Below are 27,116 nucleotides of genomic sequence, written 5' to 3' on the forward strand. Positions count from 1 at the left end.
TGTGTTATGGGCTAAATCCTGCCAGAATTGATTTTGGAAATTCGAAGTGGAATATTTTGGATACTATAGTTTAATATGGAGTGAACAGGCAAATAGCATTTTTATTTTTTTAAAAAGTAATAAAATGGTTTCCATAAGTTGTTATACTCACATTTATTACCTACTCTGTGGCTCCGAGCCGTAAATCGACGGCTATATCTGAAGTGTAAGCAAACACTGTTCTGTATAAATGTGGTATAAGCATTTTCAAAGCTTGTTGCACAATCTCATTATCGTGATCAGTTATTGCTTTTCTTCCCAAGAGAAGGGTTGTCCATCCTAATTTAGCAGTGAAGGACTGATTTTTATTATGTTCTCCCGAGTGAAAAGTAGCTCCAATTCTTTCAAATGGAATGAGAACCAGGGTGACTTACAGGAGCGTAGGGGCCATGGAATGGCCAGAACCTACAGCTACGCGGAGGAAAGCCCATCCGTGCCTTGGGCCACGCACCCCATTGTCCCCTAGGGAAAGAGCATGGCCTCAGAAGCCCTTTCTGTCCTTTTTCACATGATAATCGGGGCTTTCCAGCATTTATAAGACATTCTTCACATTCAATATGAAAGACTTCGACATTAGAGTCTCTCTGAATTTCTTGACACTACCATTTTTTTTTTATTTTCATCTTTTATCATCTTTATTCTCCTTGTCCATTCATTAGTTAGCCAGTGTTGGTTTTTTATTTGTTTGTTTGTTTGTTTGTTTGTTTAGTATCTATTTTGTGTCGAACCCAGACAGAGACAGGGGTTTATGCCTTCAGAAGGGAAGATGGGTGGGCAAACCAGGAAGTGAGACCCAGCGGTATACAGGTGCCTCAGTAAAGGTCTGAGCAGAGCGCCACGAGGGCACAATGACTACAGACTGTACCCTGGCGAGTCTGGGTCCCTAGAGCTTGCTCCCATGGTTTGTCTGGGAAGATAAGAAGCCCCGCTTCACCTCTAACTCGGGTTGCACCTGTAAACATGGCAGGGGTGGGGGGAGTCTTGCCTCTTGCTGCTGCTGCAGCTGGTACTGCTTCTCCTCATGATACTCTTAATGATGACTACGTAACTAGCAACATAGGATGGGAATTTTAAATAAAAACAAGGCTTTTTCATCATTTTCTAATTAAGGTGTATTCTACAGTGCGGAACTGTGTGTTTCGTGGGGGAAATTAATGGCAGGAAGTATGCAGGCTGCCCTTCCAGGCCCTGTGCACAAATCTTGGTTAGGTTAGAAGGATGCTGGTTGGGCCTCGTCACCCAGGTCTGGAAGACAGTGAGGATAACATAGTAAAGCAGTAATGCACTAACGTAAAAGTAATTCACAGTTCGAGTTCATTTTGAGTGATATTGTTTGAGGATTAGAATGCCCAACCATTGAGATACCACCTTACACCAGTTAGAATGGCCAAAATTAGCAAGACAGGAAACAACGTGTGTTGGAGAGGACGTGGAGAAAGAGGAACCCTCTTACACTGTTGGTGGGAATGTAAGTGGGTGCAGCCACTTTGGAGAACAGTGTGGAGATTCCTCAAGAAATTAAAAATAGAGCTTTCCTATGACCCTGCAATTGCCCTACTGGGTATTTGCCCCAAAGATACAGATGTAGTGAAAAGAAGGGCCATCTGTACCCCAATGTTTATAGTAGCAATGGCCACGGTTGCCAAACTCTGGAAAGAACCAAGATGCCCTTCAACGGACAAATGGATAAGGAAGATGTAGTCCATATACACTATGGGGTATTATGCCTCCATCAGAAAGGATGAATACCCAATTTTTGTAGCAACATGGACGGGACTGGAAGAGATTATGCTGAGTGAAATAAGTCAAGCAGAGAGAGTCAATTATCATATGGTTTCACTTATTTGTGGAGCATGACAAATAACATGGAGGACAAGGGGAGATGGAGAGGAGAAGGGAGTTGAGGGAAATTGGAAGGGGAGATGAACCATGAGAGACTATGGACTCTAAAAAACAATCTGAGGGTTTTGAAGGGGCGGGGGGGTGGGAGGTTAGGGGAGCCAGGTGGTGGGTATTATGGAGGGCATGCATTGCATGGAGCACTGGGTGTGGTGCATAAACAATGAATTCTGTTATACTGAAAAGAAATTAAAAAAAAAAAAAAAAAAAAAAAAAAAAACAAGAATGCCCAGCCTGCTACAGGATGCAGCCATCTTAATCTTTTCCTTCTCAAAAGTTTTCAACTCGGTTTGCAGGGACCCTTCCATGGAATCAGCTGTTCTCTAAGGATGCAGGTCAATGGGACCATCCCTTTACAAGCTGCTTTACTGGAATCTTCCACCATGCAGAGAGCTATCTCTATTACAAAGCAGTTCCTCCTCTAATTCCATGCCATGGAACCAATTTAAATGTCATTATGTAATAATAAGAAACCAAACCCTCCCAGATGGTCTAGAAAGATGGATTGCATTATAACTGTTGTGCCTCATAATAGATAATATTGAAACATTTTGGTTTTATGGCTAAAGATGGTACTACTAATAATGGCACTTTCTCTACCAAGGATTTTGTTCATAGTTATATTGTGGAGAACTACTTATTTTAGGCAAATATCTTCCATGCTCTGAATGATTGCTGATGCTTATTGAGCAATGGTGTGGGGAAGTGTGGGGGCAGGGAAGGGGGGAGGGTGGTGCCGTCCTAAGCGTTCCACAACCCTTTTAGTAAAATCTGCTCTTGTTCCCTTTTAGAGATGAAAAGTAAAGCTCACAGAATTAAATAACTTGCCCACTTGGCTAGCAAGTATTAGAGCAAAATCAGAACTTGAGTGGTCAGATTTTAAGAACCATGCAGTAACTCATTGTCCAAAGATGTTTAAAATACTTATAAAAAATACTGTATGTTTATCTGAAATTGTGAAACATTTGTTGATAGCTACCAAGAATTATTATTGACACCAGAACAATATGCCCTAAATCAACTGATTTTTTTTTTCCCAATAAGCATAAGGTCAAATGAAATGACTGGGCACAATTTATAGACCTAAACATACATGTGGATATCATAGCTGACTTTAGATTCCACACGCATCTGCACACAAACACACATTCACATGCATGCACTGTAGGAGAACAAGAAACTGTTGGACAGACATTACTAAACTGTCCTTTTACTTGAGTTACTATCCTTGCATCTGTCTAGGAAATTTTAAACTTTTAGTCTCCAACATCCATTTGGGCAGCAATCCTCCTTCCTTCCTTTCAACCTCTTGCTCATGGCGTTTGATTTTGTTCCATATAGAATTGCCACTATAGCTGTTAGCCAATAACTATAAAAGCATTGATGAAGACCAGACCTTTCCTCTCCCTTACTTCCTGTGTCTTGAGCCCTCCCAGAAAAGATAGGTTGCTGGCTAAGAGTCACCTTTACAGATATAAATAGTAAGAGCAGTAAGTGCCAACTATGAGGTGTGGGAACGGAGTGGTATGAACAGTCTCTTGGAGCCGTCAGCCAGGCTTACCCACAGAATCCTGCATGGACAGGGCAGGCTAGGGAGCACCCCAGGAGACAGTGCTGCCCAAAGCACGATGATCCAAAGGCTGGATCCGCTCTAGACTTTGCCAACAAAATGCGTAAGCCGCGCATAGAGAATCCATCTCTATCCCCAGGTGAATATTGCGTTATTAACCATGTAATTTCTTCTTATTAAAACTATTAAAAACAAGATCTTTGACAATTCTTGGATTTTTTTTTTAGTTCCCCCTTAAAAGGGAAACTGAAACTTTAACTGAAATAAAGGAAAATACAACCTAAACTAGATAATTCTAGAACTAAATTAAAAAGACTAGAAAGACATTTTAAAGCATTTTCATGTAATAATAGGAAGACAGAACAAAACAACTCTCTTTTCAGGTTAAAAACTGGCATAGTCTCAGCTGAGATTTTAAAATTGTTAATAAAGATTGTCCAAAATGGTTGTTATAAACACTCACTATTTTTTTCATGTGTCTATGAGCTACAGCTTCAGAAGGCTCTCTTTTTTTATTTCAGAAGGCTATTCCTGACTGATATTTGTAGGCTGAACTTATATTAGTTATCTATTGTTGCAGAACAAATTACCACAACACTGAGCAGCTGAAAACAGCAGACACTTAATATTTCAGCGTTTCTGTGGTCCGGGAATCCAGTCGCCGCTTAGCTAGAGCATTTTCGCTTCCGGTTTCCCAGAAGGCTATAGTCCTCTTAGGGCTTGCTACTTCGAGCTCACTCTTGAGAACAGACCTCACAAAATCTGCTTCCGGGTTCTGTTGCATGGGCCTCTCCACAGGACTGCCTCACCACGTGGCAACTGGCTTCCTCCACAAGTGAACAATCCAAGAGAGAATGTCCAAGATACAAGCCACAGCCCTTTTATAACCTAAAATTAAAAGTGATATTCCAACACTTCTGCCGTATGCTGTTTGTAAGAAGGGAATCAATCAATTCAGCCCATGTTCAAGGGAAAGGGATTACACAGGGTTTGAATACCAGAAGGGAGGGATCATTGAGAGACCTTTTATCAGCTGCCTAAGAGAGCTATTTAGCAAAAATCAAAAGAGACAAAGAATTGAGAAAAGGAAACTGAGAAGAGGTATTGAAAAGGTTGCTGTCAGCTCTCCCCCGGCCCAAACACATATAGTAGGCATTTGACTGATCATAGCTTTTATAAATTAGGATACTTTAGTACTTGGAGAAGCGTAAGAAAACAAAAATAGAGCACTTTTTAGCATATTTTCAAATATACGCATTATATGTAAATTTCTTTCTGAAGACTAGTGTTATGGACTGAATTTTGTCTCCCCCACCAAAGTTATATGTGGAAGTCCTAACATCATGAGCATGTGACTACATTTGGGGATAGGGTTCTTAAGGCGGTGATTAAGTTAAAATGAGGTCATTAGGTTGGGCTTGAATCCAGTCTAACTGGTGTTCTTATAAGAAGAAGAAATTGGGACACCAAGAGAGACACCACACACATATGCAGGGACATAGAAGAAAGGCCATGTGAGGAAGCAGGGACAAGATGGCCATCCATAAGCCAAGAAGAGAGTCTCCAATTGAAATCGGCCCCCCAACACCCTGATCTCAGACTTACAACCTCCAGAACTGTGAGGATGCAGTTATTCAAGTCACCCAGTGCATGGTGTTCTATTGTGGCAGCCCTTGCAAACTCATACAACCCGTTATTTTTTAACCAAAATCTCTGTGTGCATTTTCATGTGTCATTACTTCTTAGTGACCTCATAGAGAGCAAAGTAAGCATTCTATTTTGTTTTGTTTTAGTTTTCCCTGGACATAGTCCTAACCTTTCTATTTTTAGGATTGTTTGGAATTCTCCAAAGAACACAAATTAATTTACTCTTTCTGTCTTGTGTTGGCTTTTCTTCTTTTACCCATTATGGTATTGTTTCCTCGATCGTCTTTGCCTCATCTTTACTAAGATAATATTAAGCTGCCTTTACAGTGGTTTAGTAACAATACTTGTGGCTAGATAGGAATCTTGGCACTAAGGTAATACCATAGAAATTAATAGATGAATAACATTTCTTGGGTTCTTCTGTTATTTTTTATGGGACAACCATTGGCACAAGCGTACTGTTCAATATCTGCCTTCATTTCTAGACTTTAAAGTTCTGGCTCTTCCCAAGAGAATCAAATTTAAAGCTTAAATTCTCTTTAGTTTCTATGATGTTTCCATTTCATGGGACAGGTATCTGCTCAGCTTTAGTGGAATCTGATAGCCAGTTTCCAAAGTCATTATGCAAATTACACTCCTCCATTAGTGTGGGAGAGTTCCTTTTGTTCCAAATCCTCCCCAGCACATGGCATTATTTGCTTTTTTTTTTTTTTTTTTTTTTAATTTTAGCCATGTTGGTGAGTATGTGCGGCATAGAATTTTCATTTTCCTGGTGTCTCCTGAATTTGGGTAGCTTTATCATGTTTCTGTTATTTGAGAATCCTCTTTCACAAAGTGGTTTTGTAAGTTCTTTCCCATTTTTCTGAGTGGTTGATTATCTTATTGATTTGTAGGAATTCTTTATATATTCTTTTGTCAGATACATTCATTGCAAAGATTTTATCCTTAGTGAATTTTCTTTTTACTATGTTAATTAATGTCGTCTTTGGATAATCAGAGTTTCTTAATTTTTATGTAGTCAAGTTTATCAATTTTTTTTATGGTTAGTTTCTTTCTGTCCTGTTTAGGAAAGTTGTTAGTTGTTTCCTCCAAGTTTATAAAACTATTACCCAGTGTTTTGTTCTAAAGGCTTTATTGTTTATCCTTCTCACTTAGTTCTATAATCCATCTGGAATTAATTTTTGTTTGTGGTGTGAAGTAAGGGTCAAGACAGGAGTAACCAGGTTCTGGGGCATAATTAATGGAAAAGTCAATGCTTTCTGAGTTAGCAGTTTTTTGAGCATTGATTATGCTTCATTTCATCTTCATCAAATCCCTATAAGATAGGTGTTTCCTCACTTCATAAATGAGAAAAATAACAATTATATGAGTTAAATTAATTTCCAAAGTGTTCATGGTTAGTAGGGATTGGGAATCTGGGTTTTGAGCTTAGGTCTTTTGACTTCAAAGCCTTTCTTAAGGTAATCCTAAATCCCAGTGTTATCAAAAGGGATAATTACATTTTGTTAGTGAAAACCAAGAGTGTGAAAGGGTTGGAAAGCACTGCGAATGTGAAGGTGAAGAAGTATTGACCCTAGAAAAGAAGAGGACCTTGACTAGTGCCTCATATATAGCAGAGCTCAGGAACAATCTACTGAATTGTAAAAAAAGATCAGAATAAATATAGAGTTTTGTGATTTATACTCATAAGCCACAGATGATTTTTATAGACAAACTTTTTGTGATCTTTTCCTTACCTGTCTATAGCAGTGGTTTCCAAAGTGTGGTTCCCCTATCTGCTATCACCAATATCACCCCCGAACTAGTTAGAAATACACTTATTGGGCCTGACCCAAGACCCATGCAGTCAAAAATTTTGAAGGTGGAAACTGGAAAATTGTGTTTTAATAGCTTATTCGGGTCCATGAAATTTGAAACACACACACCCCCCCTTCAGGGCTTCCTCTAATCTGTCATGTATAGTCCTACCTCCAAATGAGTGCTTGTTGACCATGCCTCTGCCTGGATTTCTGTCACGATCCTTACCCTGGCTAATATCTTCTCAGGGATCAGCGACTTCCTATCCTTATGTACGTGCATGTGCACACACACACACACACACACTCACGTCTGGATTCAATCCCTCAGTCAGTCTTCTTGCAACACTGCTTTATCATTGTCTGCTTATCTATATCTGCCACTAGACCATGAGGAGCTTAAGGTAAGGGCCTTTGAATTCCTAGAGTGAGGGATATAGCAGATTTTCTTTACAATTTTTTTAGTAAATGAATTGTATTCAACTTTATTCTTAAAGGACTTTCATATTGAAAAGGGATTACATTTTTTGGTTTATTTATTTATTTGTTTATTTTGGTAAATCAGTAACTGTTTGAAGAACTCTTGTGTGGAAACAAAATCCCAGAACAAGGTACAGTGAATAGAGACTTCAAGGAAGTAAGAAGCACTGAAATACCTGTCACAAGAGGCATTCAAGATAAGACTAGAAAATCTCCAAGGACTCTGCAACCCCTTTCCACTGCCTCTTCTAAACTGTGAGCTCCTTGAGGCCAGTAACAAAATCCTATTCACTTTGTGTCCCCAGTCCTTAATAGAGGCTGGTTCAGTGCCCAGTACGCAATGAATTCACCATAAGTGAATGAATGAATGAATGAATGAGTCCCTTAATGACATACATGGTTTTGTTATTACTACTGCTCTGTTTGCTTGACTGTTCTTTGCTGGAGAGACAGCTACAGCTCTAGATCCCCCAGTTGGCTGAGTATACAATTTTTTAAGAGCACTAGTAAAGCAGAAGGGAAAAAAGTGGGAACAGTTTGACTTTGATGAATGTATTTAGAATTTAGTAATCAGAAATGTTTTTAAGAAATTCGTTTAACTACAGTATACATCTGTGTTTCGTGTTTTATGGTTTCTTCCTCTCTTTTTCTTACTTACATATGGGTAAAGGGACTAGGAAGTGGGGCCCCATAATCTCTTCAGTGTTTAGAGGCTGTGAACCTGGCCCCTGGGCAGAGGCCAGACCATGAAGAGCTTGTGGGTCTTGTTTACTGTGTGTAGGAGTTTGTACTTTATCTTAAAGGCAGCTGTAAGCCATCGAATGATGTTAAGGAAGGAAAATAATGTGATAGATTTGCTTTTCTAAAGGTCACTCTGACTGCTGTGCAGAGGATTGATTGGGAGGTGGGAAGGGGAGGACGAAGACTGGAGCACGGAGGACGACCAGTTCAAAGAAATGTTGATACTGACGGAAAGAACGCTGATGAGGACTTGAACTAGGGCCATTGGGGACGGGGGGTGGTAAAAAAAAAAAAAAAGGACCAAGGGACTGTGTTCAGTAGATATTCCGTAAGTTGACTCAACCCACTGAATTTGCTGACAAAGATAGGGGACTTGTCAGAAATTATTAGAGCTAGCTTTGAATTTAATAGTAATAATTACATTGTCAAGCCTCGCTTCTACTGGATCTGCGAGGTTGCGAGGTTATGTAATGGAAGGCTTTGTTAACGACAAAGCGCTGAACACATTCGAAGTGGGATAATTACCCACAGAAATCATACCTCCAAAGTCCGGGTGCCAGAGGCAAGCACTGAGAGTCTGAAAATGAGTTCATGTTTGTTGGTGATCACCAGCAGGATCGCACATGTACTCCCAAACAATGAACTCACTGTTCATTCTCAAGTGCTCATTACAATGGAAATTAGTAACACTTGAATGATTGATGCCTTTCTGCTCTAAACATGCCACTTAGCAAATACTTGCTGCGCTAAGTATGTCAGGAATTCACATGCTGATTGATGCCAGACGGGAGTGGTTATTTCTTGTGAACGGAATGAAGACAGGTACCTCACGGTGAAGACTATGCAGTGTATCCGTGTGGGTCATGGGCAAGACATTGTTCATAAGTTGTCATTAAGTCATCCGGTCATGCGTATTTATGTCTTTGGCCCCTTAAAAAAGGGAACACGGAAGCTGCTTCTTACCAGTATTTTATGTTATGCTTTTTTTTTTTCAAAACCAAAAACCTTTCTTTAACGTGTAAAATGCAATATGCAACTAATTCCAATTTCTCAGCCTACTTCTTAATTTGGGAAACTACAGGGTGAAACGCACTATTCCAATTCCGTTATGCAGATGTGCGCAAAAATGAAGGGGAAAAGAATCCTCCTGAAGACTTCATCCATTTCCATCACCATCACGGAATTCTCCTCACATATTTAAGGATCATGTTTTTTTTATAGTTGACCGTTGATCAGCATTTTGAAGAAAGGCTAAAGAAGTGAAAGGTGGTATCTGTTCTTTGAGATTATTTCATTTTTGCATCTGCTTTCTGCACTCAGGTTTAAACATGGAATATATTCCTTCAGCTTCTGTTTTAGCCAATGGGTTGCTATGAAATAATTCCACGCCCTCTCTCACATCACTCTGCTCATTTTCTGCCCTTGGTAAAATATTCATAATTAACTGGTATAAATTATAAAATCTTTTTTTTTTTTTTTTCCCCAGGAAAAGTCTAGACTTTTTCTTTTTTAACAGATTTGGAGCTGATAGGGCTGCTTGCCGAAGGCAGCACTACCAGTAATTGAATCTGTATGCTGAAGCTGTAAACCTTTCTAGGACTTTTGAGAGGAAGGAATCCTGGTGTATAAAACAGAGGAAAGGCAGGTTGATGGAAAAGTGGAAATTCATGGTTCTGAAACTTCCTGATTCCAGCATGTGAATCACCGAATAACCGAACATCATAGCAGGCGTTGAACAGTAATTCTGTCAAGATTTCCAGAGCAAAGAATTCCACTAACTCTCTGTCTCTCTGTTGGGTACATAATAATTATTGCCGTTATTACCTCTATTTATCGGTTTCGTTATCTAGTCGGAATAAACACCAGCTACTTGTAGTCACCAAGAAGGTATTGAAAATCTGTTAAGTCTTTTAGGCGCTGAGGATTGTAAAAATTAGTGAAATTTGCCTCTTGCCTTCAAAGAGCTGATACTCTGCTCTGGAAGAAAGAGTATGCAATTGAGCATCATAAATTTGTGGTGGAGGGATATACGGAAGTACACAGGGGGCGCACCCAAGCTTGACAGATCAGAGGTTGGTAGGGGAACAGAGAAGGTTTCCTGGAGGAAGAAACATGTGTTCTCTTCATGGAGCCTTGACCAATGCTGGGATATAGCCTGGAAATGATGAAAGTAAATGCACCTTCTTTAAAAGAAATTGGTCAATATATATCAAGAGTTATAAAAAATGTTTAGACCTAGAATTTCCTTTCTCTGAATCTTTAATTTTAAAAAATCTGAAATACAGAAAAAATATATATTTAAGAATATTAATTACATAGTTATTTGTGATAACAATATTGGAACCAGCAATGGAGAGTTTTTGAGGCAATTATGGTTCATGTACTCAAAGGACTAGAGAGTAGAAACTCATGAAAGAATTTATCACAACATTCGGTGGTTTCATCTACAGATATTTATGGAGCATTCTATGTCAGGCGCTGTTCTAGACTCTGTATCCACAAAGTCAAATAGACGTGCTTCCTACTTGAAGGAGCTTGTGGTGAAATGGGAGTACAGAGGATTCTGATTACTCACAGAAGAGAGGTGAATGCCAATGCTGACCTATAGATGTTATTGGAAAACATCTGAAGCTCATGTGATCAGATGAGCAGGACACATTAAGCTACCAAAAGGAGATGGTGCAAGACTTGAGTTTTGAGAGACAAGAGAGGAGAAAGGAGATGGAAACATAGAAATGTTTTTATTTTATAATGTTACGTGGGAAATAAAAGCAGACTCTAACACTGAATATGCAGTTTGATCACAATTATACAAAACCAACCAACCAACCAGATACATATACATATATATAAAGAGAGAGGGAGAGAGGGAGGGAAAGCAAAAAATAAAGGATTAATAGTGGTTGTCTGAGAGCAGTGGTACTACAGGAGATCTTTTTCTTACTTCTTTTTTGGCCTTTTTCAAATATTCTCTTATGAATATACTGCTTTTATAATGAAAGAAAAAGATGCAAGCAGTTGTCAGCAGGGGAGTAAAATGCACAAGATGTTCACATCTTATAAGAGAACTATTCATGGTCAAACAGAACAAAAGAGAATGGGCATATTTCCAGGACACCACAGCGCAGGACTGCATTCTGCTCCCTGACATACCATCCCATTCCTAAAACACACACACACATAGATCTACGATGTGTCACATAAGTCACCCAGCAAATTCCTACTGTCTGCCAAAGAAATGACTCTTGGATTCATCTCCGTGTGGAGAACCCACTCTGTTTAGCCCTGAGCTAGACCCTGGAGCTGCCGCTGACTCAGTGCGTCACTCCCTTAAGTTTACAGAACGCTGTGAAATTTAGGAAGCATTTTCATAAACTCTTTATTTTTATTTTCTCCACTGCCCTATGAAGTTAGTAAGACAGACTTTCTTTCTCTCATTTTACAGTGGAAGAAAGTAAGACTTAGAGGAATGTTCTTGCCTCCGGTGACAAGGCCAGTAAGTGCTGAAAGCAACACTGGAACCCAAATTTCTTAGTGAATATTGTGTTTGTTCCTGTGTATCACAAACTGTAGGCAACTCCTCTTCAACCAGCAAAAGCAGACCAATGTCATGAGGACAGATGAAGTGGCTTGTTTATAATCTATGCGGGCTCCTGTGTCTAGGTGAGTTCTAGCACAGGATAGATGTTGTCAACTTTTTGTTGTTGCTGAGGCAAAGAACAAAATAATTTTTAATACTCTGACTTAATACTTAATAAACATACAATTCATAAATAAGTCATCCAAATTGATAGTGTCTTTTTTTAGGAGTCTATGCTGAAGTTCAAAAAAGCAAAGTCTATTATATATATATATATATATATATATATATATATATAAACATAATATATATTTATTAACATAAACATTATATATATAAACACCAATATCAGAAACAGGGGAAAGAAGGGGCAGGCTCAGTGAGGAAGAGTGAAAAGTAAAACATTGAAACAAAGAGATTCCTCATTAAATAAAGCAGAATTGTTGGTTATTAATTTTGGTTTTACTCCAAAAAAAAAAAAAAAACCAAATTGATATTCTGCACTAAACATCATTTTACATTGTGGAGGGGGGAAAGGATGGGAGAAAAGAATGTCTTTGAGAATCATCAAAGCACGTCTTCTTACGTAGCCACGCACCTGCTCTCTTTCTGCCTGCATCTGGAAAGGGGGCTCCTTTAGCATTCACTGATGAAGGGAAAGAGCATTCAGCACTCCCATGGAACTACTGCCATTTTTTAAAAAACTTATTAAGGTGGCACAAGGAATCACGCATGGCCTAGTGACTTCGGCTCTAGATGTCTTTTGAAAAATGTCTAATGACCTGTTGGACATCCTGCACATAAATGTCACCACTTAGAATGAGAGTCAGACTTTTGGCTCGTTGAACTGTTCTCTGCCTGGCTGCAGTGTCATATTGCCCTGATCTAGTGAAAGCACATGGTTCTTAGTGAGTCCCTCCTAAATAATATTGCATACTCTTTCCCTGCCATACATGTGGTGTGGTGAGCAGCTCAGTGATACACACAGGAACATGTCTACTGATAGATAAGGAAAGAAAATGAAATTGCAATCTGTGTGACCCTCGAACCTTCTAGCTTATTTTCAAAACTCATCACTGCAACAGGGATATCCCCCATATTCTCCTGACTAGCCTTGCAGATTTTGTTTCTACATATATGGGAGGCATCTTTAAATCCATATACTATTTTTTTTTTTTTTTTTTTTTTACAAATGACCTTTGGAAATGATTTCCAATAACCGCTGCTGACTTCAAGCTCAAGGCTTGGTAATGAAAGGTCACTCTACATTTAGACTAAATGTGGATAGATTTGTGCTCCCTGTAACAGGCTATTGCTTTAGGACCCGCTGTTATATTTGACCCAGTCTTCTTTCTAACCCAAGCATTTGGACAGCTTCCTTATGGGTTTTGTTTAAACTTCTCTTTTTTTTCTTTAACTTCAGTACAAATTAAATGGCTTTGTATATTATAAATAACATATTTTCCTTTTTTTTTTTTTTGGTAACGTATTTTCTTTAGAGATGTTCATTTTCGTTAGAAATTTAAGAAAACAGAGTGGAGTGTGTGTGTGTCAGAGTTCTAAGACAGCGCTGTGACTTCCCCGGGATTCCCCCAGCCCAGGCCAGCCCTGCATACCCGCTGAGGGCCTGCAGAGTGTGCTCCGAGGCACCTGGGGCTCCCCATCCCTTCTTTCCCTCTCCGTCCCTTCAAGTAAGACCATTCCTTTTAAATTGGGAAGTGTGGGGAGGGGTGGATACAGCCTCTCAAGGCAGGCAGGCAGCTATGCGTATGCACCTGATAGGGCTGCGTGGTGGAGAGTGCAGAGATAGATATTTTCCCCCTTCTAAACCCAGGAACAATGTTTTCTCCTGTCCCCACATTCTTTCTTCCCCTCACCAGGCCCTGGTGATTTCCACTTGAGCTCTGTGTGGTATATTTCTGATGCTGTCACACCACGAAGCCTCTAGAAATGAGTTACAGGGTACTTTTCTTCTTGTCCTATAAGAGTCTGTCCACGGTAGAGAAGGACTTTTAAAATATGCAAAAGACTCCGTCATCTCTCCTTGTCTGGGCAAGCCCTGGGACTGCTGACTATCGGAGAACCCTCCCCTGGTTCTTGCCCTCCTCCTGACCTCATCCCTACCCAGCGGAAAAACAGAGTTCCTTCCTACTGCTGGTATGGAGGGCCCTGGAAAGGACCCTGGTTGGGGCATCAGGGGACCTGATTCCCACTCAAGCCCTGCCATTTACTATTTAAGGGACTTGGGTCTACATCACTGAACAGAATGAGTTCATAGAACTAATTCCTTTAAATTCAATGGAACAACAACCAACCTTGGCCATGTCTCCATTTTCTAAACGAATGTCCTCATATCAGATTCAGTAAGATTCCCGCAGGTCCATCTGATTCTGATTTCAAAGAAGGTGCTCAGATGACTCAGTATGCCCCAAGAATGCACCAGAAGAAGATAATTTCTTATATTCAAATAGAATTTGGAAAATTCTAAGTTGTTTTCACTTATCCCACGTACAGTAGCTCATGTAATCCTCCTGATTAGCGTAGATTTGGGGCATACTGTTGGAGTCCCATCAAGTATGCTTGGTACTTTTCAGAGGATTGCCTCAGAGCACCGGATGCCCTTCCAAGGTGGTGGGGGTCAGCCCGTGTTGACTGGCCAACATAGATGCATGTGGGAATATAAAAGTCCAACTCCTTTGCCTGGAGGTGGAATGAATTCTGAGATGTAATTTAGGCTCTAAGCATCCCTCTCGAAAAGCCAGCCGAGTCTGGCGTTTCTGAAATCGCCCTTGTTTGGCTCCTTCCCCTTCCTCACCCCGCTCCCCCGTGCCCTGCTAGCTTCTCCTGGGAGCCCGTCCTTACTACATCCCTCGCATCTGTAAAACAGTGGATTTAAATGGCAGAGTTGACAGGACCTAGTTGGTGTGTTATCAAAAGACTCATGCCGGCATCCCTGCTACGTATCAGCCGTGTGGCCAGCAGCAAGTTGCCCGAAGCTCAGCGCTTCTCTATCATCATTCGCAAAATGAAAAATAATGATCCCCGCTCTGCCTACTGATGGGTCCTTGGGACGATCCGATGGGACTGCGGACTGTGCAAGCATTTAAAAGCGGCCAAGCATCACGCAATCATAAGGAGACTCTGTTTTAACCTAATACTGAAATCACATCTAGGTTTATAGAGGAAACCAACTCAAAGCAATTTTTAAGATTCAGAAAACATACTTCACATCTTGGTGTCCTCCCACTTTTCTTTTCCCCCTACATTCCTCAGACCTCCTTCATCTGAAAGTTTGCTCTCTTTCAAGGAGCCCATCAGTGTTCCGCATAGATGCTAGAGGAAGTAGGGAATGCAGCATTGCCCTCTGTGTCTCTCTCAGTTACTCACCCTCCTCCACCTGGTTAGAGAATTTTGCTGCACTTGCTCTAAGGCCTACCACTGTCCGCTCTCTGTCCCTAAGCCCTGATTTTCAGGTAAGTAGTGCTGCATTTCTCTCATCCCAAAATGTATCGGGCCTTAAAACTTCAAGGGGCAAATAGACATCTTCAGTGAGGTCTATGTCATAGATCATAGCTCAACTCCTATAATTCACATTTTGTAATATCGACACCATTGATGGGACACAACATAATAGAGCCAATAACACTTGTGGCCCAGATGGTGGCTCGATTAGAAACACTGCGGCGTGTCTGAAGGATCATGGCATGCATGCAAAGTTTCTTTCCACGGAGGCCCTCCGAGATTCATGATAAGATTTTATTTTTAATAAGGCTCTCATTAGAGGGCTCAGCAAGACAGAGTTAGAAGACATGAGTGGTCAGTACAGTTTGTTCCCAAAAGTATTTGTCAAGCACTTAGGCACCAGGATAGAAGGAAGAAAACCCCATAGCTCCTGGTGGAAGACACAGATACAGAAACATACCATTAAGGCAGGAAGGATGTGGTCAGCTGCCAGCACGCTCGGAGCAATGGCGTCCAGGGGGCTTCGAAAACCACTTTGCCATCTAAAGTGTCCCCTCCTCAAGCCTTCGGAGACACTTGAAAATCTCTTGAAATTCCCCTAAGATCTTTTATCCACTGAGCCGTGTCCTTGCCTCATTGATTCCAGCTTCCCCTTCGGGACTTTTCATTCATTTCTTCCAGCTCACCCTGACCTGGCACCCGTGATGCCTGGTGCTCTTGGAGACCCGGGAACACCCCTTCGAACCGGACAGATCCAATCCCAGCCGTGCGGTCGTTGAAGCTTGCATTAGAGCGGTCAGACTGGGACGATTAACAAGGGATTAAACTGTGATAGAGTGAAGCATTAGAACCGCAGACAGTAAAGGGAGCCATGAAGGAGAGATGGGACCAAGAACAACGAAGGGAGGCCCCCTTGAGTTACCTGGCCAGGGAAAGCCTCCCTCACGTGAGACATTTGAGCGGAACATGAGAAGGGTGCCCTGGGTGAAGGGAATGTTGGTGAGGCTGGACAGAACTTGGGGTGATCAAGTGACAGAAAGGAGGCCGGTGTGCTTGAAGTTAGGGAACCTGGTGTCAGAGGTTGAGGCTGGGGGAAGGCAGAGGCCATTGTGGGGACCGTGGGAAGAAACCGGATTTCACGCTCAGTGCCTTGCAACGTTTGAAATGAAAACCGCGTCTTCAAACACGCACACGCCTGAAAGGAAATCTGCAATCAGAGCCCATGGTTAGGAGAAGTGCCATCAACCCGTGTGAACGGCCATCAGCTCTCACCTGCCTTGCTGCACCAACCACTCACCCTCCAGTGTTCGTCCTTAACGCAGATGCTTCTTGAAGTTCAGTGCAAGATGTTATTTTTCAGCTCAGAACCCTGCCGTGGCTCCCTGCTTATTCAGAGTAAAAGCCAGAATCTTTACAGTGGCTTCCAAGGCCTCACACGGTCTGGCCCCAGGTTCAGGTCCCTGCGCATCCCCCTCTGCCCCAGCCACACTAGCTTCCTTGCTGTTCCTTAGTCACACAGAGACACTCTCACTGTGGGCTCCCTGTTGTCCTCTCCATCCAGAACCCTCTCTCCTGGATAGCCCCAACTAACTCTTTCCTCTCCATCTAGCCCTTGTTCAATGCCATTGCCTCAATGGACACCCATGCCGCCATCTCTGCTCCAGCCTCCTGCCCTACTCTACCTGTTCTTTCTCTTTATCACTTACCATCTTCTAACATAGGCTATGGTTTGCTTACCTATTGTGTCTATAACTCATTGTCTGCATCCCCCTCTAGAGTCTATAGTAAATTCCAAAAGGCAGAAATCCTTGTGTGTAGCCATGAGGGCCACCCACTGACATCCGGCTCTTCCTTCCAAGTTTACTGTAGGAGTCTATTTTTCTGATTACTTGGTTGGAGAAAAGGCTGTGTGACTTATTTTGACCAACAGAATATGAGCAGAGAGGATGTGTGCCATGTCTGGGCAGAGCCTTTCACAGCCAGCACACTCTCTACCATATTCCCTCCTCCTTCTGACACAACATCCTGCACCTTTCAAAATGAAGGCTGCGCCATTGGGCTGGGTCCCTGAGTGAGTAAGTTGAGCAAAATCCCCCTGGGAGCCATCCAAAAAAAAAAAAAAAAATACAGCATCATCAAGAAATAAACCTTTCATCTGAAGCCCCTGTAACCTGGGGATGGTTTGTTATCACGTATCACCTGCCCTCATCTGACCGAGTGTCATTTGTTCACTGATACATCCCCGGGACTTAGAACAAAGCCTGGTGTACAGCAGAGGCTCAGTGTTTGCTGAGTGAATTCCTCTGTTTTAATTCATCAGTTTTTATATGGCATTCCTTAAATGTAAACCCACTAAAGACAGTAATATCTGGAGACAGGATTCCACAGTGTTCTATGACCGACCCTGACAACAATTAACATGGAGTAACTACTGCATGAGCTCAGTCTTTCTTAGGGCTCCCAGAGGAATAAGGCACCGCTTCTGCCTTAATGTTGTGGGCACACTAGTTGCAGAGACAGAACACGTGGACACAATCCCGTGTGCCACTCTGCGGTAGTAGGCGACAGCTTGCAGGATTGTTCTGAGATTTCGGAGGTGGGGGCACCCACTGAGAAGGAGTCTAGTGAGAGGTGGGGATGCCAGGCTCCCTCAGCTGGGCCCTGAGGACTTGGGCAAGCAGAAATAGAGCTAGGGAGGGAGTATCCCTGCCTCGAGGAGTAGCATCCATCACTCGCCAGCGGGAGCATGTTCTGAAATAGTAGAAGGGAACATATACCACTCTGGTCGGAGGCCAGGTTGTAGAGCTCGACTAGGTCCGTTAAGGTCCTGGCTGTCTGCGTGCTGGCTCTGTGGCTGCAGATAAGTCAGTTATTGCCTCTGGGCCTTGACAGCTCTATCTGTAGAATGGGAATCACAGTAGAACCTGCGTCAGAGCGTTGTCTTGAGGCCTAGGAGAGTGAGTACTGTAGTGTTTAGACGAGTACCGGTTGAGGGTATGGGTTGATTTGGAAAGAAGAGGTAAACATTGCACAGACCGCAGATTTTGCAGGATCTCAAATCTGAGATGAAAAAATCTGCTGTTTCATTCTGTTGTCAAAAATATTTTCTGCTAGCACTTCAGAAGTTTTTATCAGAAAGCGTTAGATGATTAATATTACAGGAGGGTGAGCAGGGGTTGAAAGGTCGGGGCCGAGAGATGGGTTTGGAGGCAGATTCGATCATCTCGTTGTGGGAACCTGAGAGCACTTGCCACGGGACTGGCCACAGCATGGAGGAGACGGATGTCGAAGGCATCCTAGAGAAGGGGCTGCAGACCTTCCAACAGGCAGGCTAAGTAAGGAAAGAGAGAAGCCAAAGGGACTGGAAGGTTTCAGGGTCTGGGTGACTTCGAGATTTAGTGATAGCCCTGACCAAAATGATGAAGGCCGGCGGGGGAAGAGATTTTAAGAGAAAGATAACAAACTCTCTTTTAGATGCAGAAGTGTCAAGGTCAAGCTGTTGAGAAAGAAATCATATATGAAGCTTGACTAACTGAGAGCGATGCTCAAATGTCACTCGGAAACCTTCCCCAACAGCTAATCTAGGATACCTGCCCCCTCCCTCTCACTAAGTGTCACCACCATAATTTATTTTCTTCATGCCACTTCCTGGCACAATATTATATTCTGTATTTGTTGATTTGCCTATTATCTATCCCCGTCCCTGTCTATAATGTAAGCTCAGTAAGAACAGGGACACTTTCGTTCTTATCCATTGCTCTGTCCTCAAAGGCGAGGACAGTGGCTGGCCCATGGTCTTTCAAAAACTATTTTGTGGAGTAAAACAAGTTCTCAATCTCCAAGCAAAATTGCCAAACACATACTGTCAACCAGAGGTCACCTTCTGCCTGCATAGAGGCTTTCGTACCTTACATTATTGAGGGATTAATGGAGGGGATGGGGCGGGGTGGGGGGGAGAGAAGCATGGTAAAGCATTAAAAAATAAAAGTACACAAATCCAAACAAGAAGAGATAGTCGACAGTGGAGATGAGAGGAGACGCGACCCCCTTGCTCAAGCATTGCACCAAAATGAACCTCAGGCACATCCAAGTTTAAGATCAGAAGTCAAAAATAACAAATTGTAAAGGAACTGGGAAAAAAATAGCTGACTTTTTAAAACAGCTGGGGATTAAGAAACAAGTTCTGAGAACGACATGAAATGCATGTAGCATAGTAGAACATTTCATCAGTTTACTTCACAAATTGTAATACCGTCCACACAAAATGAATTTTCCATGATCCAAGTGGAAAGACAGCAGAGTTAAAAATTCTTCAGGCCTTTCCAACAAATATCTAATGAATTTAATGGGTAATAAACTATTACAAGTAAAAAGTAGATGTGAGGACAATGGACAGCTCTCAGAAAGATAATCACCACTGATTCATAAACATAAAAGAATCAGCCTCATTCATGATAGTTTTTGGCTATTTTTCTCACTCGTAATTTTTGGAATTCCAATTAAATCCACTAGTTAGCCATGGCAATGATTTCAAAGCTCGAGAATGCTAAAGCCCAGGGGACATGGGGAAAAGATACTGTCATACACTGTTGGGTGAGATGTAAATTTGTGTAACTATTTTTATAGCCCTTTAATGACCAAAATTTCAAATGGACATACCCTTTGGCCAAGCAGTTTAAGTTCTAAGAATTGAAGCTACAGAATATACTTTTATGAGCACATAAGGTAAAAGGAAGTTCATTGACAAAGTGGTTGTAATTCAGAAATTTCCCCCAAACTGCTCAAAAAGTGACAGGGCTTCTGTTCAGGAGAATATGACGCATAAATGATAGGGTGTATCTATATGGACTGAGAAAGAAAAGTTTAAAATACTGATTAAGTGAAAGAAAAAAACAGAAGTAGCTAACCAGCACAGATAGCAAAGGCACACTGGTGTTAAAAAACAAAAGGACAGGGGAGCCTGGGTGGCTCAGTCAGTTAAGTATCTGACTCTTGATCTCAGCTCAGATCTTGATCTCAGGGTTATAAGTTTGGACCCCATATTGAGCTCCTCACTGGGCATGGAACTTACTTTTTTTTAAAAAAGGGCAAAAAGAGAGAGGAAGACAGAGGTAAAAATCCTTGCATGTGCCACAAAAACTTTCAGGATGTTGTCCAAGAAGCTATTAACTGTGCTTCCCGTGGGGAGCAAGGCCGGGGAGCAAAGTGACACTTTTAATTTCTACTTTAAACTCTCTTAATATTGGACATTTTTTCCCACAGGGAATATGACTACTTTTAGAATTTCATAAAAGAAAGAATAAAGCCCTCAACACTTCATTCACACTATCTTTTTGACCAATCCCCCCAAACAGTGCATCTGTAGTGTTCCCTGGATTATTCCTGAGTTTCAAATTATGCAAATCCTCAGGCTCACCCAAGACATTTGCCAGCGGGAGCATTAGGTGACGTAGCATTCCAGAATCTTTTAAACTTCTGCAGGAACTTCCGTAAATCCCTCCTAAAGAGGGAGAATTAAAGTCTTATTTCTTATCACCAGTGATCACCAAAATACTAACCAGGGAGAACCTAAAATGCTAAAATAATTCATGTGCCTCAAAACAGCCAACTGCCCTTCATCTCTTCAGTTGATACCAACTCAGGATCCTTTCCAACATCACCAAGGGAACTAGGAAATTGATGGGACAGTTGTGAAGACATCCCGCTGTAATAAGAAGATTTGTGATTGAATAATAATAATAAGATTTACGTTGGAAGGCCAAGCAGTTACAAAGAACTATATATGTGTACATGTATGTGCTCACACGTGTGTGCAAATGGATCTATGTGTGCAACGCAGAGCAGATTCTGAACCAGTATCAGCATTTTGTCGAGGATTCAGTTTAAATCAAGAAGTACTCAATGCAATATTTGTATTCCTGCCATGTTGTTTCAAAAGAATTTAAGGCAGGGAAATGAAAGTTTTTGAAGCCCCAAAGGACTAGATATTATTCTTGCAACTTAAAATGGTTGTATATTTCTGTTGTAGAGTGTAAAACTAGAACGTATTTTTTCCAGGCTTTGACTCACTTTTGTTGTGTCTAGTTTTTTTCAACGGTTTAAAAGTAATTTCTTTAGAAAAATTGAATGTATCCTACCAATTACAGTTTATCTTTTTTTGTTGTTTTTTTGTTTTTTTTTTACAATTGTGGTCATAGAGAGTATAGTTTTTATGAAGTATTTCACCTTTTAAACTTACCAAAAAAAAAATTTTTTTAAGATTTATTTTGAGAGGGGCGCCTGGGTGGCTCAGTGGGTTAAAGCCTCTGCCTTTGGCTCAGGTCATGATCCCAGAGTCCTGGGATCAAGCCCTGCATCCCCCACTCTCTGCTCAGCAGGGAGCCTGCTTCTCCCCCTCCCCTCTCTCTGCCTGCCTGTCTGTCTGCCTACTTGTGATCTCTGTCAAATAAATAAATAAAATATTTTTTTAAAAAAAGATTTATTTGAGAGACAGAGAGAGAGAGAATATGGGTGCAAGCGTGGGGAGGAGCAGAGGGAGAGAATATTTCAGACTCCCCACTGAGCTAGGAGCCAGGAGGAGGACTCCATCCCAGAGCATATGAGATCACGATCTGACCCAAAACCAAGAGTTGGACACTAAGTGGCCTGAGCCACCCAGGAGCCCCCCACCAAAAAAATTATTAGGAATTATGAACAATATTGAATTTTCCTAACTTACACTTCTCACATTAAACGATCTATTGGATCCACCCATTGGGAATGCTAGAGACTTTGAAAAGAACAAAACAATTATTTGAAGGAATGAAAGCAGCATTATGAATAAATTACATATTTTTGCTACCAGACCGAGATGGATCATATACCATTGTTTCATTTTAATTGCCAATCCCATCTCACTGAGTGATAGTCAGAATTCCAGAGGGTTTTTTTTTTCTTCAGTGTTCACTTCTTGACTATCCTTTCTTGTCCTACTAGGAGATGTTTCCTACCTGAGTCTCTCCCTAGGCCTACCAGTCCAGCCACAAAGCCTCTCTGATGCCTATGAAAGGGTTCAGCCTCTGATGGTACTAAGGAGAGAGCTAGTTACCATTGACTTTCCAGGTGCTTTGTCCTGTGGTTGCAGGGGATAAAGAGAAGAGAGAACATGGAGTCAGCTCTTCTAGGCCCTTGGCAGTGGGTTATTCATCGAGTCTGCCAAGAAACATCCTGAAGTCCTCCCATCATTACCCAGAGCTCTCTGATTTGCAGTCGAGGCTTGGAGATGTTAGAGAACTTGCCTAAGGTACACAACTAATGAGTGGCAGTGCTCAGACTTGAACTCAGGTCTGTGCCTGCCAAAGCCCTGCCAAAGCCTGTGCTACAGGCCAGGGTCAAATTAAAGGGCAAGCCAGATGGCCCGCTGCCCAGGGGTTCCGATCTATAAAAAGCAGGACTGTTACTGGAGTAAAAGAATACTATGTTGCCAGAACTCGGGTTTCCATATACCAGTCTTCACATAGTTACCAACTGGTTGCCCTCCCAGCAAACTGGACTGCTCTTACAATAACACTCTCCAGGCACCAGTATGGGTTACCTCACAGGAATATGTTTGTGAAATGCACAGTTGCACTGGGCTGCCTTGGCCGTGACCCACCGACCAGGTGACCCTCCTCACCTGAGGCTCAGAAGCCAGTCACAGCTGAAATTTTAAACCCAAATAATGCCTGGCCCAATGCTGTTCATTGGGAGTGATTCCTCATACTAAGTTTTACATTTTTGTTTGTTTGTTTGTTTATTTGTTTTTTAAACTTTATTTTTTAAAGATTTTTATTTATTTGACAGAGAGAGAGATCACAAGTAGGCAGAGAGGCAGGCAGAGAGAGAGAGGAAGGGAAGCAGGCTCCCCGCTGAGCAGAGAGCCCAACGTGGGGCTCCATCCCAGGACCCTGGGATCATGACCTGAGCTGAAGGCAGAGGCTTTAATCCACTGAGCCACCCAGGTGCCCCAAGTTTTACATTGTTTTAAAGAAGCTTCTCAAGAAGGTGTTGACTTTGGACAACAAAGAATGAAGGGAAGCAGCAGATAACGCTTCCGAACATGAAGGAGATGTGCCTCTTATTTTCTAGATGAAAGCTCCTGCCTTCTTGACTGACCACGAGACAAAAAGACCTCCCATCTTACTTCTTGCTCTGCACCTTTGTGTGTGGGATCGCCTCGTGCTCCATCCATGTGCAATACTGTGAAACACAGGCTGGGCCCTGTGCATTTCCTTTGGTCCCTTTCTGAAAGCGCAGCACCCCAAGCTGCTCCTTCTCCCACACGGGGCTTCCCCCCTTTTTCACATCACCAGGCACATAGAAAATGGTGTTGCTAACGTGGAATGCACGTATTTTTGTGGCAAGTAGACAATACTGCTGGAGTTGGGAGGGTGAAGGGCCTGGAGACTTGGGAGCTAGGGCTTGGAGGGTGGGGGGCTGGATCATTAATTTGGCACAGGTGTTTCCTCTTCCTTGTGCAGGCCTGAGAAGCTTGGCCATAGGGAACACTAGATTGTCCATTACCATGACCTGGACCTAGTTTCAGGTATGAATACGTGATTGTCCTTTGCTGAAGTGGTAACCAAACCCTCCCAGCCCCCTGTAGGGGACAGATGCAAACAGACCAAAACAGACCAAAGCAGAGGCAGCCTGGCCTTTCTAGGCACCAGTCCAGAAACCAGATGGATGGTTGAGAACAAATGTACACTCCCTATAACCAGTATCTCGGGAAGGCAGTTAACTGAAATATACAAAACAAGAGTTGCCTCTAAGTAAACCTGTAAAATTTTACACTGATTTCTTAGTGACCCAGTTAAATGTGGGCAAGGGGATAAAGGACATGATATGGATTTAGATTTCCTCTCCAGTTTTTTCTGTTTATATTAAGAAATAATTGATGCCTATCCTGTGTAAGTTCAAGTACAGCATGATGGTTGGATTTACAGATACTGTGAAATGATTATCACCATAGGTTTAGTGAGCATCCATCATACTGTAATAGATAAAACAAAAACAAAAGAGAGAAGAAAAAAAGGTTTCTCCTGTGATGAGAACTCCTAGGATTTACTCTGTCAACAGCTTTTCTGTGTATCAAACAGCAGTGTTCACTGTAGTCATCAGATTGTACGTTTCATCATAATACTTGTTTATCTGTAACTGGCAGTTTGTACCTTCTGACGGACTACCTTTCTCCAATCCCCCCACCCCAACCACGGCATCTTCTGCTTCTCTAGTAACCACGTGTCTGATCTTTTGCCCTATGATTTTTGTTTCTTTTTTTTTTTTTTACTTCCTCAAAGAAGTAAGATCACACAGTATTTGTCTTCTCTCTTCTCCAATGTTTATAAAACTTTAGAGCTCTAGTACATGTTATCAGACCTATGTTAGCTACATCAAGATTTCAGTTTTGCTTCAATATTCTTGTGTAAAATGAAGTTTATGAATTCTCTCTAAATGTATCTAAAATTTTCTTCTGGTAAGTCCACGATTTGGCTATCCTGGCAAAAAATGCTTGGGTCCTACATTCATTTCCTCTGTCTTTCCTATAATCGTGATAAGAGATACTGGCTGCATTTACTGAGCATCTACTATGTGCCAGACATTGTGCTAATTACGGTACATGCCTTATGTCATTCCTCCCTTATGAAAACCTCATGAGGTAGGTATTGTTCTGATAATCCCCACTTTAGAGAAACGAAGTTTAGAAACAAGGTTAAGAGATGCTAAGTAAATTGTCCAAGATCACACAGCTGGTGAACAGAAGAGTTGGCGCTCATGTATCTTAGAACCCATGTATGTCTGACACCCAGGTCTGTGTTCTTAATCACTACATCCTACCATTACAGAATATTCTTTAAGTTTCAGTAGTGTATACATTTGAAGAGACACATAAAGAGTTGTTTCACTTATTTTTTTTAACGCTTTTTAAAAGTACAAGCTTGAATCCATGAGGTCCAGCACCCTAGGGCTCCATGAAGTTATTCCATTTGAACAGATGGGGGAGCTTGAAGGCAGCTAATCTTTTCATTCTCTGAGTTCCCCAAAATAGACCCAACGGCTCAGTAATAAGCACCCGCATTAGCTTTTACGACTAGTCCCGGTAATGACTTTCCAGGCTGCAGACTTCTAGAAGCTTGGAGGTAACTGCCAGCCTTACGTAAAAGTGTACATCTGGAGGAAGACAAGACATAATAGTAGATCCAGAGTCTGTGATGTCCCTGGAAGGGGCAGAGGAGTCGGGCTTTAAGTATCATATTGACAAAATGAGTCTGTCGAATTCTTGAAGGGAGACAACCTGAGGCAGCAGAAAGCACACTGTGTGGAGAAGTAGACGGGTGGCATATTTTGGGTACGTGAGGTATTTACGTGGTTCAAAGGTCACGACTCTAATAAAATGTCTTCTCACAAAGGTTTTATTCCCAAGTATACTCTCTTCCACCACACCCACCCATACCCTTCCCCATAAGGAAGTATTTTCAGTAGTCTCTGGTTTGTTTCTTCTACGTTTCTTCTGCAAATAGAACCATATAGATATATTCATGTTCTTATCTCAGAGAGATTTTCCATAGTGTGCTTTTATAAACAAATAGTTCTTTCTTGTGTGGGTGTTCTTTAGTTTTTTCTAATGGGTTGTTTGTTGTCTTCTGTTATTCCTTCTAGTGCTTTCTTGAACAACCATGTGCATATACCTTTTATATGGCATGGGTGTATCTTCAAGGGCAGATCTAGAAGTAGAAGTCAAAAGGTTGACTCAAGGGGCAAATTGTTATGACGTTTTGTTAGAGGCTGACGAATTCTCCTCCTAAGGGGTTGTCATTGTGCCTCCAGGACCAGTAATGTGGGAGTGGATCCTTCCTGACTTAATGTCCTTGATACCACTCCCTCATTTCATTTCTTATGACTTTCCAGCCTCTCTCTTAAGCTTTCTGAGCACTTCTTCCTCCAATCACACCTAGCCCGACTTCTCATTCTAGACTTCTTCTCATCCCTAGATGTCACACATGGTGTCTCACCATGTATGGATCAGAAGTCATTATCTTACCCTCTAAAACTGATCCGTGGATGGCATCACCATCCAAGGAGACACCAAACTTGGAACCCGCCAATTGTCTTGATTTCTCCCTTTCACTAACCCATCTAGCAGTTGCCTTTACCTGCTGCACATTTCAGCCATGGGTCCCTCCTCTACTTCCCAATACCACTTGCCTGCCCTCAGGATCTCCTCACCTTCTTGCCTTTCCCCAGGGGCACTGAAATGGCATCCTCGCTTGTCCTCTGCTTCTGACCCAGACCTACGGAAAATCATCTCAACACAATGGCCATGATGAGACTTTCATGGATTTCAAATTTCTGTCTTGTTTACAACCAAGGGTGTTGAAATAACTTTCTATGATCATTGCTGTATAGCTAATCCTTACAAAGGATCTAGATTTCAGAAATGCTCTGATGTGTGTGGAAGGAATCTTAGGTAGTAATTTAAAATAACAAGTATTCACAGGCTGCTTTCTGAAACAGACCCCTCCCAGGGTCAGTGTTGTCACAGAAGAAACAGAATGTATCCAGTTATTTCAGAACTAGCATCATGCTATTATAACCAGTTTTCACATAGCAAGTGTTCCCTCACAGACAAAAAAGAAAATCTCTATCTGTACTGAATTTTAACAAGGCCAAGAAGAAGGGATCTTCTAGTTACATAAGATTGTGATTGGTGATTCAAACTACCAAAATATTATTGACCTTAATTTGGTTAACAGAGAATGATGGAATTTATCTCCTCTTATCTTAAGTTCTTATTTATACTATTTGGTGTTTTAAATGTAAGAAGAATTATACAGATGTAAGCACTCAGTATGGCACTCTGGCAGAATTGCTATTATTTGCCTTA

At 41.7% G+C, this 27,116-nt stretch overlaps 1 protein-coding gene across 2 annotated transcripts in view; it reads left to right on the forward strand.

The window, feature by feature from the left end:
* The window catches only part of CHST9 (carbohydrate sulfotransferase 9), a 232,060-nt gene that overhangs the window by 165,014 nt on the left and 39,930 nt on the right, over positions 1 to 27,116 (forward strand). The gene's annotated exons all lie outside the window — the stretch shown is intronic.

This window comes from Lutra lutra, chromosome 12 (assembly GCF_902655055.1).
Source record: "Lutra lutra chromosome 12, mLutLut1.2, whole genome shotgun sequence".
In the NCBI taxonomy this organism is placed as follows: Eukaryota; Metazoa; Chordata; class Mammalia; order Carnivora; family Mustelidae; genus Lutra; species Lutra lutra.